Source organism: Ziziphus jujuba, chromosome 4 (assembly GCF_031755915.1).
Source record: "Ziziphus jujuba cultivar Dongzao chromosome 4, ASM3175591v1".
Taxonomy (NCBI): Eukaryota; Viridiplantae; Streptophyta; class Magnoliopsida; order Rosales; family Rhamnaceae; genus Ziziphus; species Ziziphus jujuba.
In genome coordinates this window covers 2,565,578-2,586,375 of record NC_083382.1, presented here as the reverse complement: position 1 = coordinate 2,586,375, position 20,798 = coordinate 2,565,578, and the positions used below count along the sequence as shown (strand labels likewise).

Sequence of the window (20,798 nt, the reverse complement as noted above, 5' to 3'; positions counted from 1 at the left end):
TTTGGAAAAGTTATACTTTCAATCTTTAATTTTATAACATTTTAATTTTTTTTGCATTTTTTTTCAATTGAATTCTTTTTGTTAGCACTATTAATAGTTTTATCAAATTTAATAAATATTATAATACAATTCATTGCGATTTAGACCTTGTAGGTTTAATTTATTGTAATTTAAAAATTTTATTTTTCAAAAAAAAAATCATTTTAATGCCCTATAATTGCTAACTACCATATATTTGTTAAAAATTCAAATGAACGGAAATGCAACAAATTGGTAACTTAAAAGTCTAAATTGGAATGTTTTAAATTTAAAGGCAAAAAATATAACTTTTCAAATCTGTTGGTTTGCATATGAAACGCTAGCTTCTCAAATTATTTTGTTTTCAATTATCTTTCTTTAAAATTCCAAGTACATTCTTAATCCTCATTTTATCTAAGATTATCAGTGTTGACTGGTTTCTTTTCTTGGTCATCTTCTTTTTTTTTTTTTTTTCTTTTTTCCATTAAACAAATATAGGTAGTGGCAATTTTTTTTTTTTCCTGCTTCTCCGTGTTCTTAATTGATTCTGATGTTTTGAATCCGATTCTCTATTTCTGATCGGTATCTCTTTCTATTACCAATCTTTCTTTTCATGTGGGTAATACCATTTTGTATTGGTTAATTGGCATCGGTTAATTTGATGGCTACTCACACTTATGCTAATCACTAGTTTATAAGAAAAAAATTTATTCACTTGATATCGTAGTCCAGTGACATCTCCTGCTATCAATGAATTTAGAAGATCCATGCAACTTCTTTCCTAGTTGATGATTCAGCTCCTCAGGTCTTCATGAAAGATGGTCCTTTGCATTGTTTCCAACATTGATTCTTCATATCCACCTTTATATAACAGCCATCATGAAGACCATCATGGATATTAATTCCCATAAGATGTCATTTATCACATCCTGAAAGCATATGGGAAAAAAATTTATACCAATTGATTTCAAATTGATAGATCCAAAATCATAAAACGAAGAGAAGAGATTCCACCTAAATGAAATAACAGAAGCAACTCACAATGATGAAGAACCTACAGTCAACCTGGAGGCTGAAAAACAATATTAATCTCCAATAATGACACTTTGTTACAAACTTAACAGACAACACTAATTCCCTACATTTCAATTTCACATTGGTAAAACAAATGAGGAGCAAATTGCAAAATACATATTCGTCCTATTCCTAATTCTTAGATCCGCCTTTTATAACAGATGACACATTACTAAAATGGATTTTTCTTCAACTGTAGCATACAAAAATACAATTAATTCAAAATCAACTAAACTACATTAATAAAATACAAAATTAGGAGTGTATTTCATAAGCCATGATCTCTAACTGGCTCACATCCATCTTGTTAGTTAGATTTATTGAAAAAAAAAAAAAAAATAGATACAGATAACCTATCATTGTTATTGTTATTGTTAACTAGTGACCAACATCTATGAAGGGTATTTTAATTAAGAGAGGCTGTGCCAACAATAGTGATCAGAGTTTGTTATGAAATAGTGACTCTACCAAAGCTCACCAGGTTAAAATATTTTAGAAAAAGAGAATTTAATATTTACTTTATAAATATATTGAAAAATATATGTTACTACTTAAAATTCACCACATAATACAATTCAGCTAGGCTAGTTTTCTATTGTTTGTACATATTTTGTTTCCTCTATATATGTTTCTACCTTAGAATTCACCAGATCAATCTAAAATTTTATAAATTTCTGTTATTTAGATCGATTTGGGAAAAAAATGTTGATCAAAATAACAAAAACCGAAAATACAAAAATGACAAGATAATAAATATATTCAAGAAATTCAAACTTTCCATAAAAAATATGGGGAAATTGATGAATTTTGATCAGAATTAATGGGATAAGGTGGGTGCATGCGATACCATATATATTGCTGAGAAAAGGACAAAAAATATTAAGCAGACCCGCTAGTTTGAAAGTGATCCGAATATGAAATATTGAAAGTTATTGATATTATCTTATTACCTTATAAAATTAAGCCACCAAATTTTGGAAATGAAAGCAAAATATGATCATTAGAATACTAGCTACGTGGACATTATAGATGCATATAAAATAAAATAAATAAGTAAATAAAAGGGGAAAAAGGCTGCCAGTACGAGTTGACAGAAGACATGTCCAAGCCAGCGGAAAAGTACTCAATCAACTTGCCGTAGTAGTAAGACGTCTACATATCGATTTTAATGTCATGTAAACATCTATTTATTTAAACATGTCAAATTGAAGTTAAAAATGAAAACTATTTCTCTGTCAGTAATTATAAGACATTAACTAATTTATCTTATGCACACATGCGGTATAAAGTCAAGGCCCCAGATATTAGGTTTCAATAGTGCAGAATCTTGCAAGATTTGGGAGATTGCTAAAATCTAGAAGTTATAGCTCTTCCAGCTTCTCATATTGGCTAACACTTAAACTTTTTAAGCTGCACAAACAAGGCTTTCAGCGATTGCAAATGGTAAAACATACTTTAAAACTGTTGCAGCAAATAAGATCCAACGTTCTCAAATTAGATGGTGCTGGAAACTGGTTTGGCCATATTCTTTTCATGGAATTCAGCTGCCATAACATCAAGTATTCTAAGCTAGGGAAGGCAACATGTAAATTTATGTCATAGGGAAGTAAGTTATTATTAAAGTAACAATCCAAGATAAAAATGCACTTGAAATTAATATTCACTGCAATCCAGAATGCCATTTTCATTACTGCTTCAAAACTAATAGCATATTATAAATATACATAGAGAAATGAATCTCCATACAATAAGTCAATAAAATATTGTCATATTATTTATCATATTAATTAGTTGGTAAAAAAACTTTGTAAACAAGTTGATTCATTAATATATAGTACCTTTGCTGCAATTCATCATTGAAAAGCATAACATTTTTTCGAAATAATTAAATAATAGACAGATGGCCGATTTTATTTATTAAATTATTCACTGTAAAATGTTGGCACTTAAAAACACAACGTAAAAGTAACTACAAGATTAATAAAAACGCAGGAAAATAAATTACTAGCATTTACAAAATTGTATATATACATATATATTTTGGTTGAAAAATGTGGAAGCAGAATCTGCAAACAATAGCTGCTCACTCCCTTGGCCTTGAGACTGCGAGCAGAATCGAATAAGCTGGGGTAGATTTCCAAGTCTTACGTGCTTTAGTTTAGGAAACTCATTATATATAATTCATCAGAATTGTCAAAGGTGACTTTTGGTTGCTTTATGACTATTATCTCTTCTATGACCTCACAGTCAGACACATATAACTCAAGTTGTACAAGGCTTCTGGCAATAGCAGAAGATAACAGATACTTTAAACTATGGCACTCTCCAGCAGTCAACTCTTAAACTTTGCAGCTAACATGTTTGCAGAAGTTGGCTTGCCCATATCCTTCTGAATTGTAGCGATTTCAAACCCAAGACTTCTAAGCGAAAAGCAACCAGTAAATTAATTAATTAATTGCTCCTCACTTTCTTCGCTTTGATCAGCTGCACCACTTGTGTCACTCTCCAAGCGGAATCAAGTAAGTTGTGGTAGATCTTCAAGTAGTAAATACTTAAGATTAGGAAACTCAATTCTATCCACGGCTTCAGAATTTACATCATGTCTTTCAAATGTAACCATCTCTTCCATCTTGAAGCAGTAGAAAACTTAAATTTCCGCAAGCCTGTTGGCATTGAAGAATGGAAACAAATTGTTCAATTTATTACACCATGACACAAGGGCCTGTCTTCATTTTCCAAGTGACTTTGTGTCTCTGAGTTCCCCATGGCATATCTTTCCTAAGTTCTTCATGTCAACAAAAATAAATCTCTCTAAACTTGGTAAGACACTATGATCAGAAATATGATGGGGCTCCATTAATGAGTTGTCAATGATGTATTGGACTTCATCATTATAACGGACTAAAAGAGATTTCAAATGTGAAAGACCACCCTCCTTATCTAATTCACAAATAACTTTTTTTCAAACCATTACATTTTAATGCAAATTTTCTGACCTTCTCGACAGCATTTAAAAAACATGCTCCTTTAATAGACGCCTTGTATCAAATTCCAAGTTGAGTTCCAATTCTGTTGAACCATCAATAAAGTCTCCACGGGCACCTCCTAAAAATATGTAATATCTTTCTGACTTTCTACTAAACAAGTCTTTAGGCAGCATATTGACATGTGGCTTCTCTAAATATCAAGCGGGTCAACTTAGTCAGATTCTTTACCTCACTAAGGCTAGCACCAGTTATATTTTCATCGTTGACTACTCGAGCTGTCCACTTACTAAAGCTGCAGTATCAAGAAAAGAGAAATATAAAAGTGGGGAATGTAAAAAAGGTGAAAATAAAGATTGAAGCAATTGACAAAACACAGTAAAATAGGTTTATGCTTGGAACAACATAAAAAAGCAGAAATTGTGCGCGGCCAGAAAGATTTGATGGAGATAATGTAAAGAAAAGAGCTTTCAGGGTCATTTATACAACAACAATACCGTAAATTCCTATATGATAATTCAAAGAATATTCAAAAGCAGTGGCATCAATATAGCACCGCAATGAATGGTATAATTTTTCATACTCATGGATGATATGAAATTTAATACTGCAGAAAATGTAGAAAAAATAAAAATGCAGGTGATATGATCCCAAAAACTCATAAGCACCAAACTTATTGCCACATGGGCACTACCATGATCAAGATTCGAAAGCGCAACAAAATTCAGGATCTGTAAATAACAAGGAGAGTATAACTAGAGCAATACAAGTACCAAATCTCATTTCTTTCGGACTACCTAACAAAGCAGGGTACAACAAGTGAGATGCTTTCAACTTGGGACAGACTTTTGTGAGTTGGAAAGCACTATGAGTCATGATTAGAGTGTGATGTAATAAATACATAATAAAGAACAAACTAGCATAATTAAAAGCATGAGTAACTAAAGTAGAGAGCAACACCTCATCGCCTTTTTTGAGCTGCAGTTCACAAAGAGTGCAACATATATGTTGGTAATTCTCTGGCAGTTCTCCTAGCTTACAAATTGGGCACCAAACTACCTCTCACAACTTGCATAAGTAAACAAAGACCATAAAAGCTACATATGGAACTTCTATACCATAAAGGAAATGAAAAAGTTAACTAAATAGTATTCCTAGGATGTCCAAGAAAGAAGTATCTTTTTCGGATTCACAAAAAATTATAGCACTTTTCTGCTTATTTATTTATTTTTTCAATATTTATACCATCTTATGTCATGTTCAAGTACTTGGTCCCAAAATTTGGTTATCCTTTTCAGCGAGTCCCTATTTCTTAAAATTATATATATTAATACATGTAGAACTTACCCACATCCATGTAACATTGCTTTTATATATCATGTTTACAGGACAATCTTGACCTCAGGAAATGTCTCAAGTTCCAATTTATCCAACTTTATAACATCCCTTTCATTTCTATTGCTCTTTCCAATCAATACCCTTCAATGAGTTATTACATAGATAACTGGACAAAAAGAAAAATAAACATGAATTCTTAAAGTTCTTGAAGATAGCCAACAACTACACCAGTATCATACAAAATGTTATAAACTGTCTGTCTCAGATCTCAAAAATAAGATACTGAGTTCTGATCAAACTTTAGAAAAGAGAAGCTAATTAATAATTGTAGCAGCAGCATATATAATGGGAAAATCAGATTCATTTTAAATTATCATGAATACTTACACAGACATACACCCTTTTAGTGTCATACCTACTTATCATTTACTTGCACATGCACATAGACTGCATGAGCCAAGTATTCATCTTCTTGATTTTGCCATGTTTCTATATTGTCTGGTTGGGCAAACAGCTAGAGTGAACAATGAGCATCTATGCTTACAAGAATGAAATGTCCAATTGAAAAACCTAAAGCAATTGCATTATCTAAACCATGAACTCCCTAACCTAAATAACTTGATAACAATTATAGCAACTCAAATATAATTTTTTTTTTTCCCTTTTCAATCACCAGATAGCCTGAGATCTCCAGAAATAAGTGAAATTAGAGGATCACATGACTTTTTTTTTTAAATTTTTTAAATTCTTTTTTTTTGGGAATAAAGATCACATATAGCTTATTACTTGGAAAGAGAAACCATATTTCATCTTTTCTAGTTGAATTAGAACTCAGGTCCTCATAGGAGATCATTGGCATTTCTAACAGTATTTCTTCACATCCGCCTTTATAAGCATCATGAAAGCAGAGGGCACATAGTTTGATTGAATGGGTGATGGGATATAAAAACTGATTTTACATTTAATAGACCCGTTCACGAAGGAAGGGATGCCACCTAATTTGAAAAACAAGAGCAACTCTCAATGATTAAATATACATTCAAGCTGGAGATGAAATTAATCACAAAACTGCATCGATTGAATAATAAACAATGAGAGATTTAGTCTCCAATGACAGTTATAACTACTTTTCCTCGCAAACTAAACAAACGCAAGACTAGTTGTAACATCCCACATCGGTTGGAGAGGGGCACGAAGCGGTCTTTATAAGGCTGTGGATACCTCTCCCTTCAGGACGCGTTTTGTGAGCAAAACCTTGAGGCCAGGGGGGAGAGAGGGTGTGAACCCTGGGCCAAAGAGGACAATATCCTGATGCGGGTGGTCTGGGCTGTTACAGTGGTATCAGAGCCAGTACCCGGATCGGTGTGCCAGCGAGGACTCTGGGCCCCAAGGGGGGAGGATTGTAACATCCCACATCGGTTGGAGAGGGGCACGAAGCGGTCTTTATAAGGCTGTGGATACCTCTCCCTTCAGGACGCGTTTTGTGAGCAAAACCTTGAGGCCAGGGGGGAGAGAGGGTGTGAACCCTGGGCCAAAGAGGACAATATCCTGATGCGGGTGGTCTGGGCTGTTACACTAGTTCCCTACATTTTAGCTTTACATTTGCCAAAACAAATATATAGAAATACATATTGACCGTATTCTCCTAATAATCAGATCCACCAACATTTTCAAAACCTTAAAACAACAAAACAATTCATAAGCCAAACTATTATATAGCTTAGTTTCTTCCTTTTCTCTTAAGGACATTGGCAACCAACTAAATCTCTAATTGCATGGAGCCCTTCTATGTTCTAAGATAAATCCCTTTAGATTGCCAATAAAGTTACAGTCAATTAGTATTCCATAAGCAACCCAATCCAAGTCTATTGCCAAGATCTCAACCATTACTGCACAAATTCTACAAATCTAACCTTTAGGCATTGAATTCTAGAACAAAAACATTGGTGTCAGGACCCATCCAAAATTCCTCACCGGAACCCTAGACATACCCTGATCCCAGGGAAACCCTACCGGACCCTCCAATGAAAAATCCGGCAGAACCTCCCCTAAGGGTTGGACTTACCATAAATTTTCTGCACTGAAAACATACTTCTATAGACATTCCCTTATTCCTCCCACATTACTACAATATAATTCCACAAATTTGCAGCACTCCAAATGAATAACAGTAAATCAGTGCATAATTAATAACTAAAGTCCAATACAGTATATAGAGCATTATACAAATAAATATGGAATTAATACAATGTCAGATAAGGAAGCAATACAAGATGGAGAGGAAAAAGGGAAGAAGTGCTTCTTGGACTATCGGCAATGAATTGAGACGCCGGGCTCATCCCGGACGATCAACGTCTCCCAATCCTTGTACCTAGGGGAACAGAATTTAGAAATATAAGATGCTAATCATCTCAGTGAGTGACCCTATCTACTGTACAATTATAAAGCAACGATAATTATAGTACATTTGGTTCATTAAGAATAATTAAGTAAGTAAATAATAATTAATTGAAAATTTTCTCTCAAAACTCTCACGATTCACTCGGTTGGAAAAGTTCCCCTTTTAAAACATTTCACAAAACCCAGCAATTATATTTCCCCAAAATCAAGGTAGCCAATAAATAATTAATTAAATAACAAATAAGTGGAATATCAACATTTAAAATACACAATCATGCAAATAATAATATAGAGCACCACAATTTATATGAAAATATTTAATCAATAATTACCAATAAAATGCAACAATTTTTGGAATCCAATGCACTCAGAAAAATAATCCGAAATAAAGTAAATTTTTTAATAACAAATAATAAATCATATAAAAATGCCATAAAAATTATTTGTTTGAAATAAACGGTAAAATTTAAATAAATTAACCATTTTTAATTGAATAGTATTTCCAAATAATAAGTTTAAAAATTCAAATCGAAATAGCCTGACGTACCACACTATACACCAGTGATGCCCTATGGTACTCAGCGTCCTGAGCACCCTCAGGCAGGGGTTAAAGAGAGAACCGGCATATGGTCACTTCGGCGTTCCGACAGCGCCCTGCTAAAACCTGTCATCCCGGCCTAGGAAGAGGGCGGTTATGTGCACTATACTAAACCGGCCTGCCCTCAGGTCCATAGGTAACTCACGAGAGACTAAAACTTGCATGCTAATCACAATCTCATGTACAGTACAGAACACCAGTACTGCATAAGTGCGTCTAAAATAATTTAAATAAAGTAAATACCAATAGCCCATTTTTATTATTACCAAAAACTTCTGAAATTTACCGTGGGAGTTATAAAAAATCTCCAATCCCACATTCTTTGCATTTCTCATCATAAATCATCAATATAGAAAAGGAATATGGTTTACTCAAAACCATGAAATCAACCACCTCGCATTATAAATGCATAATTACCTTTTTAAAACATACAGTACCATCATACCAATATTTTTCTTCAAATCCTTTAAATCAATTTTTTCCTCCAAAATAATATATAAGGCTCACAAAAATATTTAAATATATTTTCTCTTCATAAGCCCTTGATTGTACATGAAAATTCTCAAGAACAATAATAATAATAACAATTCAGAATTTAAATCATAAATTTTTTGAATTTCTCCAATATTCAATCATGGCATCAAAATATATATATGTATGCATATAACCAAATATTTGAAATTTGACATTATAAAATAAATACCCAATTTTATAAAATTCCAACCACATATATATATTTTCCAAATATTCAAATATCACCAAATAAATATAAATCATCACCCGAAAATAGTTTTTAAGGTGGGTCATTCACCTCAAGCGTGTGTCTCAGTCAAGCAGGATCAACTCCCCTACTCACCCATGCACCTAAAATATCAACATTTCACAACTTCGATTAAAATAATATTTTAATCGGATAAATTCTCAACCGGGTACTCAGAGGAGCGAACACAAACGACAACCAAAATTTACAAGCAATATACCGAATCGAAGCTTGTGAGGCAGGGATTATGAATTCGGTCTTACTTTCCGGAGATCGGGCCGGTGGTGGTTGGAATCTCGTCGAAAATCTCTCAGCCTTTAGAGCCTCGATTCTCCCAAACCGTCGCGAATTGGAGGAAAAGGACCCCGGATCTGAGTTCAGGAGGTCGGAATTAGTGGGGAGGGGCCGGAGATATGACTGGGTACTCGCTGGAATTGGATTTTCCGGCAAGCCGCGGAGACCCACCGGAAATCGTCGCCTCCAGCGGCACGTCCGGTGGCCGATGGCTGAGATTTTTGGGAGTTTTGTAGGTTGAAGGGAGAGGTTCTCAACGGGACTGGCGGTGACAAGAATGGAGGCCAAAATAAGGAGATCTTGGTGGTTGAAGAAATCGACAGCGCCGCCGAAAATGGCCTCGAACTGGGTGCGTCAGCGGTCGGCCGGCGGTGAGATTCGGTGGGTAGGTCGGAATCCCCACGGGTGAGAGACCGATCAGGCGCGTGTGGCTTGGGGTGGCTAGAAAAAGGGAAAATCGGCGGTGGCCGGTTGGGTTCTCTTCCTTTCTCCTCTCTCTTTCTCTCTCTCTCCCCCTCCGCCCTCTCTCTCTCTCTCTCCTCCTTGGCTTTTCCCCGTGAAACGGTGAAATAACTCAGCCCGTGGGTGTCACTGTGCACTCACGGGATTGAATGATGATGCGACACGTGGCATGAACAGTGCGCACGTTTCACACATTTAAAATAATAATAAATTAATACGGTGTTAACAAAACTTCACAGATCCATACTTTTTAACCGTATGTCCAAATTAGATGTGCCGCTAGTCTATGAACTCGTATCGACGAGTACTTCACAACCATGCATGAGTCAAAGCTCAACTTTGCATGGATAAAAAGTCAACTCTGGCACCCATTGGACAGTTTGGACCTCAACTTGTTTTGCTCATAACTTTCAAATTGTAGCTCCGTTTTCGACGTGCTACTGGTCTATGAACTCGTGACAACGTGTACTTCGTAACGGTACCTCAGTCAATGTGAAATTCCAACAGGAACAAAAAGTCAACATCTGATCCCTTCTCGGTTAACGACTGTCAAACCCGGTCAACCTTGGTCAACTTTGAAAAATTTCGGGTGTACTTCGGGACGGGATGTTACAATTGGAGTCTAGGTTCCACAATGCAATGCACACACAAATGAAAGGGGAGTGCTAAATTCTATAAATCATCCTCCATTTAGTTCATATAAGCTTGGTCTCTGAAGAACGGTGTTGTTTAAGCTATGTTGAACTAGAACACAACACTAACATCAAAAACAAAAACAATAACATATTCAAACAAAATATAATAAATAACAAAAGAAACAAAGAGAACCTCGGAATTGAGATGGAGAGATTGAGAAGCAGGCATCATTCCAAAGGAAACGTCGTCTGTCTTCTCTGACCCTTTTGTAGCAGTTTTCTCTCAGCTAAAAAAAACAAAAAAAAAAAAAAACAAAACAAAAAAAACAATAGCATTATATATACATTTCAAATTTATGAGAACATAAGTAATAAAATCCCATTCCTCACCCGCTGAATATGGTAACACAGAAATACAAACTGCTTATTATGGACGAGATTTTCCAAAATTCAAAGACAAAAAGGCCAAGAAGAAAAATTGGAAATTTGAAACCCAAATAGGAAAAACGTAGATTAAGAAGATGCGTTTTGTGAATAGAAACAGAAAAAGGATAAGCAGGAGGAACCTTTCCTTACCAGTTGTGGTGGTCATTGAAGAGAGGATTGGGTTTGAGAGAAAGCCAAAGGCCGTGTTTGGATTGAAGTTTTTGTTGAAGAAGAAGTAGGACATGCGTGTTCTCTTTGTGTCCCGCCATTTTCATGAAGACCATCATATTCCAAAAAGATGTTGTTGCAATGAGAGGCAAAAGTTGACATCTTCAATGACAGGACCTGCCCCGGGAACCCTTTCAGGACCTCCCGGGTGGTCCAGCCTAGTGAAGTCCCACTGGACAATCTCTAGAGAATATCCAATGGAACCTTACCTTAAAACGTAGATAATCAAATGCCAGCATTAACATTAATACCTCAATATATATATATATATAGGTCCATAACTGACCTACTGTACTACAGGCCTTAACTACACACATGAGTACCATGGTCTCTACTGAGTCCCATAATTAAAATCAGAGCATTCTAAGAGTGTCAACAAAGTCTATGAGTACAAATAAGTAATACATAAGTCTAGAAGATAACAATAGGTGAAGAAAGGATAAATACGGCTGCTGCAGTGGAAAGAAACAAGCGATAAGCTATGCGCGAGGTAGACTGCTACTAGTTGTCTGGGCCTAGGGGAACTAATTTAAAACAATAAAATGTGAGATAAAGAAATCTCAATGAGTGTAGTATAATAGAAAAATAATGATTTACTTCTGAAAAATCTTCCTCTCAAGACCTCTCGTTCCACTCTTTTGAAAAGTCCCCCGTTTAAAAATCATTTCACGAAACCCAAACTTGTACCTCAATTAATATCATAAAAATCGATGCTCAAAAGTATGAATGAATGATCATTGTAATATTATGAAATGTCTCAAATCATGATATAAACATTTGAGCACAAAATATAATAAATATAATTCCACCAAATAAATATGAAAATGCAGAGATCATCACAATATTTGTAAATTAACAATATATACAAACATATACAATGTACCATACGATGTACCAATATACAAACTGTGGGATACACCCACCTCACGACCCCCAACATATAAACGGTGTCGTGGAAATAATAAATAACCGTTAGAATGTACCTAACCTCGCGGTCCGTGACAATAATAAACCATTGAATGATACCAACCTCACGGAACCGTGGTAATAATAATAAACCGTCGGATAAACCGGATCTCACTATCAGGACCCGTCTAAAATTCCTCACCGGAACCCTAGACAAGCCCTAATCCCAGGGAAACCCTACTGGACTGCACTGAAAACATACTTCTATAAACATCCCCTTATTCCTCCCACATTACTACAATTTAATTCCACAAATTTGCAGCATTCCAAATGAATAACAGTAAATCAGTGCATAATCAATAACTAAATGTCCAGTACAGTATACAGAGAATTATACAAATAAATGTGGAATTAATATAATGTCAGATAAAGAAGTAATACAAGATGGAGAAGAAAAAAAAAAGAAAAGAAATGCTTCTTGAACTTTCGGCAATGAACTGAGACGTCGAGTTCACCCCGGACGATCAACATCTCCCAACCTGGACCTAGGGGAACGAAATTTAAAAATATGAGATGCTAATCATCTCAGTGAGTGACCCTATCTACTGTACAATTATAACAGTAATAATAATTATAGTACATTTGATTAATTAAGAATAAATAAATAAATAATAATTAATTGAAAATAATATTTTCTCTCAAAACCATCACCATTTACTCCGTTGGAAAAGTTCCATTTTTTAAAAATCATTTCACCAAAACCCAAACTTGTACCCCAATTAATATCATAAAAATTGATGCTCAAAAATATGAATGAACGATCATTGTAATATTATGAAATATCTCAAATCAAGATATAAACATTTGGGTATAAAATATAATGAATACAGTTCCACCAAATAAATATGAAAAAGTAAAAATCACCACAATATTTGTAAATCAACAATATATATATACAAACATATACAACGTACCATACGATGTACCAATATGCAAACCATTGGATACACCCATCTTATGACCCTCAATATATGAACGGTGTCGTGGAAATAATAAATAACCGTCGGGACATACCTAACCTCACGGTCAGTGGCAATAATAAACCGTTGGATGATACCAACCTCACGGCACCGTGGTAATAATAATAAACCGTCGGATAAACCCGACCTTACAGTCCGTGGTAATAATAGATAATCGTTGGATGAAACCAACCTCACGGCACCGTGGTAAACCCAGCACGCTGTAATATAATACTGAATCAAACTCTGGTACTATGTGGTACATCAATTAAAAATAACCGATACAGTATCCTACTGTATCATAATCATAATTTAATTGTCAAGTTCAACCGCTTGTTTAAATATTTCAAAATTTTTAAATCATCATTTCATACGAAAATTAGAAATACCACAATGAAATATATTCACTATAAATCAATTTTTAAACCCATAAAATTCTTAAAATATTGGAACATACTTAAAATCATAAAACTTTCCATCTACTTCTCAAATAAATCATTTCCGAAATGATTTAAAACCCCAATTTAAATACCAAAATATTTAACTACTCCAAGTTCACTTATGAACCCATTAGAATTTAAAACCATTTAATATATTGTCAAACCTTACGTAAAATGACAGCTCATATTTAATAAGGCAAATATTTTTATATGCATAATCCAAACATTCAATCAGATGGTATATAAGCCAAATTATTCGAACATATATATTATATTATACTTCAAAACAATTTTTAAAACTAATAAGCATAGCAATAATTAAAATAAATCAAATCGCAATTTCTTTAAATTTCCAAATATATTCTTTTGGCACCAAAATATTTATTAAAAACATTATAAATTAGTAATACAATTTATCTGGAAATTCTCTTAATATCAAAAACATAAAATATTTTTATCAAATATTTAATTATGAGATATTTCAACAATGAAATTTGATAAAATTTACCAAAATCTCAAATTCCTTAGAACCAACATATTTGATGATGCCCGATTATTTAATTCCATTAAATTTTGACATCAAAAATTCCAAATATAAATTTACTAAATATTCAATACATCAAACTTATTTTCAAATAACCAATTGACACAAAATATATATATTTTAACATCCCAAAATAATTTTGAAGGTGGATCACTCACCTCGAGCACGCAATTAATCCAAGATCCTCCATGGGATCAATTCTACGACGTACACGTGCTCCTAGAACAACAATATTACACATCTCAAATAAATTAATATTTTATTCGGGTAAATAATACCCGGTACCTGGGGAGACTAACATAAACGTTAACCAAAATTGACGAGTAATATACCAAATCGAAGCTTGTGGAACGAGGATTACGAATCCGGTCTTACTTCTCGGAGATTGGACCCGTGGTGGCCGGAATCTCGTCGGAAAGCTTTCGGGATTCAACTCCTCGATTCTCTCAATCCGTTGAGATTTGAGGAAAGGGGTCATTTAATTTGGGTACAGAGGATCGGAATTAGTGGGAAAGGAGGGGCGGTGCAGCCGAAAACTCGTCGGAAAATCAATTTCCCGGCGAGCCACCATGGTCACCGGAATCCACCACCGCCGGCGGTGCGTCCGGTGGCCACTGGCCGTGATTTTTGGTGGGAAAGTAGATCTGGTGATGGGTAACTCAATGGGACTGGCAGTGAGGCAAACGATGGCCGGAATAGGGAGAAATAAGAGTTTGAAGAATCGGCGCCGCCACTGGAAAAAGCCTCGATCCGGGTGCATAGACGATCGGTTGGCCGTGATTTTTGGCTGGCCGACCGGTTTTCAAGTGGGCTTCAAGGTGGGGTGGTGCGTGTACTATTCTGGTGGCCAAAAATGGGTAAACGATGGTGGCCGATTGGTTTCTCTCTCTAGCTCTCTCTTTCTCTCTCTCCTCCTTTCCTCGCCGGCTCACAAGTTTTGCCAAAATAAAAGCCACCCGTGGATGACACTGTTCACTCACAGGATTGGCTAAAAGTGCGACACGTGGCATACTGTTCACTCAAGCCAAATATATTAAAATATTATGGTATTCGAAAAACTTCACATGTCCATAACTTTTTAACCAGATGTCCAATTTAAGCATGCCGCTAGTCTATGAACTCGTATCGACGAGTACTTCACAACCATGCATGACTCAAAGCTCAACTTTGCATGAATAAAAAGTCAACTCCGGCACTCCTTGGATAATTTGAACCTCAACTTGTTTTGCTCATAACTTTCAAACCGTAGCTCCGTTTTCGACGTGCTACTAGTCTATGAACTCGTGCCAATGTGTACTTCGTAACGGTACCTCAGTCAACCTAAAATTCCATCCGAGTCAAAAAGTCAACTTTTGACTCCTTCGGTCAACGGTCAACGGTCAAAATCAACGGTCAACCTTGGTCAAATTTGAGAAATTTCATGTGTACTTCGGGACGGGGTGTTACATCACAGTCCGTGGTAATAATAGATAACCATTGGATGAAACGAACCTCACGGCACCGTGGTAAACCCAGCGTGCGGTAATATAATATAATATAATACTGATCCAAGGTATTGACATTACATGGTACATCAATTTAAAAACAACTAATACAGTATGTATGAAACAATCTTATTAGATTATATATACTTTTCCAAACAATACTGTATCATAAATCATAATTTAACATTTAAACTTCCACCACTTAATTAAATACTTCAAAAATCTCAAAACATTATTTCATATGAAAACCAGAAATACCACAGTGAAATATATTCACTATAAACCAATTTTAAGCACATAAAATTTTAAAATATTTGATCATGCTTAAAATCATATGATTTTCAATCTGGTTTCTCAAACCAAATAGTTTCCAAAATGATTTAAAATCTCAATCTAATTACCAAGATATTTAAATACAACAAGTCCATTTATGGACCCATTAAAATTGGAAATCACTTAAAATATTATCAAAAGTCATATAAAATGATAACATATATAGGTGGAAGCAAATATTTATATATGTATAAAACAACATTTCAATCAAATGGTACATACGTAAAATATTTAAGCCACATATATACTATACTATATACCCAAATCATTTAAAAATGATATAACCACTCACAGTACTGTAGATGCTCATGCATGCTCCTCTACAGGATTGCCTCCAGTCTCAACTCGAATGCCTGTAATATAATAAAATATTCCTCAAGCTCCAAACAACTAAACTAGACACTTGTATAACCCAAATGTCTCAAAATGATTTACAGTACTATAAAATTGCATAAACTGGACATCGAACAGTTTAATTATACAGCGTGTCCTTAGGACCCGGTACCTAAAATTGGGGATTTTCACCTGAAGCCTAATATTTCGAAATTGAACCACCTAATGGGTTCTAATAATATCCAATTTCACTAATTCAACTCCAATTTTAACTAATTTGACCAATTTTGTCCAAACACAGTCCCCAACTTATTCGAAAATTAACTAATTGATCCAAAAATAAGAAAATTATCAAACGACCTCCAAAATTCACAAACTTTATATTGGCGGAAAACCCAAAAGACAAAAAGTTCACCAGTGGTCTTACCTTGGTCCGGTGACTCCTCCGATAACCGGAAAATTGACGTAAAGGTTCAGCCGAATTTGAACTTGAGATATCTCTCAAATGGTGAGGATTTTGGGCAATCTAACCACGGAAATGGACTCAAAGGGGTCGAAAATGGTAGGATAGAGGTATGGGTCGAGTTGGATTGGCTGGAAAACACAAGAAAAGAGGAGAGAAAATTTCCGACCGTCGGGCTTCTCCGGCCCGATCTAGGCGCGTCCGGCGACTGGTGGTCGTGAAATTTTGCGGCCGAGCTCACCTTCGTCCCCCGCTCCTCTCTGGTCGGCGTGTGTAGCAAGGTGGTGGCCGGAGATGGGTTAAACGGCGTAAACCTGATTGGAGGTAAAAACGATCGGTTCGAGCCCGTGGGTCTGGGATGTTTTTTCTCGGGTTTTGGAGAGGAAATGGGTATTTTTTGGGCTTTTCTTTCTGTTTGGCACACTTACCGAGGCTTATATAGAGCCTAAATCACTAACAGACAAAAATTGGAAACTGGTTTGGACACTGATATAAAACTTATGTTTAAAACTTCTCAGGATCATAATTTTTTATCCGTAATTCAGAATTTGGCGTGCCGCCAGTCTGTGAACTCGTATCGAGGAGATCTATACAATGATACCTCAGTCAAACAAAAAATATTGGCTATTGAAAAAGTCAACTTGAACCCATATATTATTCACTTGGTCAAACTTAGTCAATTTGGTTAAACTTGTTTAATCATGTATATTTTTTGGTACGGGCTGTTACATTCAAACTGTCATCTAATGGAGAGTGTCAATTTGTTCAGTTCATCTGGAACTTAAATATGTTCTGGCAAGCAGATTTTATCATATCCTGAAACCAGAAGAGAAAAAGTTTGTACGTATAGATGATGGGATGTACCAACTTATTTCACATTGATACTTAGACCCTTATCACAAAGGAGGAGATGCCACCTAATTGGAAAAATTAAAGTCACTAACAATGGCAAACATACAGTCACCACGAGATCAATTAATCACAAATTGCAAGAATTTGGGGGTATACAATAAGCTATTTGGAATCTCCAATGACACTTATGAAGACTTTTCCTCCTTGTAAACTTCAAAAAGAGAAAAGACTAATTCCCTACATTTGAATTTCATATTAGTAAAACAAATGAGGAGAATTACATATGGGTCATATTCCTTAAAATCAGATCCACTAACATTTTCAAAATCTTAAAACAACAAAACAATTAATAAGCCAAACAATGTATAGCTTAGTTTCTTACTTCTCTCTAAGGCAATCAACTAAATCTCTACATTCATGCAGATGCAGCCCTTTGGCATAGTTATCTAGAATTCCATGCAGCTCCTCCATCTTTTGAGATAAATCTCTATAGGTTACAAGAAAATTAGAGCTCCACAGGCACAACAATCCAAGTCTATATAGCCAACCTCATCCCAACCCTTAGTGCACAAATTCCAAAATTCTGACCTTTAGATATTTAACTCTAGAACTCAAACAGATGAAAGGGGAGTGCTAAATTTTATAAATCATTCTCCATTTTAGTTCATATAAGCTTGGTCATTAGGGAATAGTGTTGCTTAAGCTATATGTCGAACTAGAACACAACAATAACATCAAAAACAAGAACATATTCAATCAATATATAATAACATCAAGCTATATATGTATATATATATATATATATATATATTTTTTTTTTTTCAATCTTTATACCGTTTTATGTCATGTTCAGGTACTTGTTCCCAAAATTTGGACAAGTCCCTACATTGTAAAATTATATAGATTAATACAACTTGTAGAATGGACCTGCATCTATGTATCGTAGCTTTCAGATATCATGTTTATAGGACAATCTTCACTTCACCTAATTGACCAAGGAGATGTCTGAAGTGCCAACTTACCTAACTGTATAACATGCCTCTCATTTCTGTCGCTCTTTCTGATCAATTTCCTTGAATGGGTTATTACATAGATAACTGGATAAAAGGAAAATAAGCATGAATTCTTAAAGTTCTTGAGGATAGCCAACAACTACACCAGTTTTATACAAAATGTTACAAATTGTCTGTCTCAGATTTCAAAAATAAGATACTGAGTTCTAATCAAACTTTAGAATAGAGAAGCAAATTAATAATTGTAACAGCAGCATATGTAATGGGAAAAGCAGATTCATTTTATACTATCATGAATGCTTACATGCACATACACCCTCGTACTTTTGTTGTTATACCTGCTATCATCTAGTTGCATATGCTCATAGACTGTATGAACCAAGTATTCATCTTCTTCATCTTGCCATGTTTCCATATTGTCTGGTTCTGCAAGCAGCTAGAGTGAAGGAAGAACATCCATGCTCAAAAGAATGAATTGTCCAATTGGAAAACCCAAAGCAATTGCATTATCTAAACAATGAACTCCCTAAAAATGGAACCTAAATAATATGATAACAATTATAGCTACTCAAAAAAAAAAAAAAAAAAAAATTCAATCACTTGACAGCCTGAGATCTTCATAAGTGAAATTAGAAGGTCACACAACTTCTTTTTCTCCTTTTTTTTTTTTTTTTTTTGTTTTTGTTTTTTAATGAATAAAGATCACACATAACTTATTACTGAGAAAGAGCAACCATATTTCACCTTGTTTTAGTTGATTCAGCCCTCAGGTCCTCATAGAAGATCCTTTGCATTTCTAACAGTATTTCTTCACATTCGCCTTTATAAGCATCATGAAGACCATCATATTCCCATAAGATGTCATTGATATCAGAATCAAAAGTTGACATCTTCAAGCTGTCATTCAATGGGGAGTCCAATTTTTTCAGTTCATCTGAAACTATGTTCCCGCAAGCAGATTTGATCATATCCTGAAAGCAGAGGGCAAATAGTTTGATTGAATGGGTGATGGGAAATAAAAACTGATTTTACATTTGATAGACCCGTTCACGAAGGAAAAGATGCCACCTAATTCGAAAAACAAAAGCATCTCACAATATTTAAAGATACAGTCAAGCTGGAAATGAAATTAATCACAAAACTGCATGAATTGAATAATAGACACTAAGAGATTTAATCTCCAATGACAGTTAGGGAGACGTTTCCTCACAAACTTAACAAAGACAAGACTGATTCCCCTACATTTGAGCTTCATATTGCCAAAAGAAATATATAGAAATACATATTGATCGGACTCTTCTAATGATCAAATCCACCAACATTTCAAAACCTTTAAACAACAAAATAATTTAAAAACTACACAATTTAAATTTAGTTTCTTGCTTCTCTATGAGGTTCAATAGTAACCAACTAAATCTCTAATAGAATGCAGCCCTTCTATGTTCTGATATAAATCCCTTTAGACTGCCAGAAAATAAGGTTATAGTAAATTAAAATTCCATAAGCACCACAATCCAAGTCTATTGCCAACATCCCAACCCTTATTGCACAAATTCCATAAATCTGAGCTTTAGCCATTAAATTCTAGTGGAAAAACTTTGAGAGTCTGAGTTCCACAATGCAATATAATGTATATTAGAAAATAAAAAAAGAGAGGACCTTTGAATTGAGATGGAGAAATTAAGAAGCGGGCATCATTCTCACTTTCCAAAGCAAGCGTCGTCTGTCTTCTCTGACCCCTTTGTCGCAGTTTTCCTCTCAGCTAAAAAAAAAAAAAAAAAGCATTAATATATAAAATTCAAAATTATGAGAAGGTAAGCAATAAAATCCCATCTCACCCACTGAAAATGGTAACGCAGAAATACAAAAGAAATTTTCCAAATACAAAGACTAAAAGCCGAAGGAGAAAAATCGGAAATTTGAGACCAAATGGGAAAAACATAGATTGGGAAGATGGGTTTTGAGCATAGAAACAGAAAAAATGATTAAAAAAAAAAAGAAAAAAAAAGAAAAGGAGGAACCTTTCGTGGAAGAATAAGTAGGACCTGCGTGTTCTTCTTCTTCTTCGGGTCCCGCCATTTTCATCCTCTCTGAATCTGAAGAATGAGTTCACTCTGTTTCCATTTTCAGGTTCTCTCTCTGATTTTGGAACTTAATTTGAATCAGAGCTCCGCCCCTATCGCTCCCGACCCGA

At 34.8% G+C, this 20,798-nt stretch overlaps 1 long non-coding RNA gene across 8 annotated transcripts; it reads right to left on the bottom strand.

Moving 5' to 3' along the window:
* Positions 1 to 3,069: 3,069 nt before the first annotated feature.
* On the bottom strand, positions 3,070 to 20,779 carry LOC107415731 (uncharacterized). Of its 8 annotated transcripts, XR_009638838.1 has the most exons (9): positions 20,626 to 20,779; positions 20,264 to 20,366; positions 19,349 to 19,575; positions 18,943 to 19,040; positions 16,236 to 16,296; positions 11,140 to 12,668; positions 10,757 to 10,850; positions 4,089 to 4,371; positions 3,070 to 3,755 (listed from the first exon to the last, which is right to left on the bottom strand). It is a non-coding gene; the product is annotated as an uncharacterized LOC107415731 (long non-coding RNA). The 8 variants fall into 8 exon arrangements; XR_009638839.1 differs by lacking the exons at positions 3,070 to 3,755; positions 4,089 to 4,371 and adding an exon at positions 6,165 to 6,409; XR_007240573.2 differs by lacking the exons at positions 3,070 to 3,755; positions 4,089 to 4,371; positions 10,757 to 10,850; positions 11,140 to 12,668; positions 16,236 to 16,296 and adding exons at positions 17,457 to 17,555; positions 18,614 to 18,688 and having other exon boundaries at positions 18,909 to 19,040.
* Positions 20,780 to 20,798: the final 19 nt, after the last annotated feature.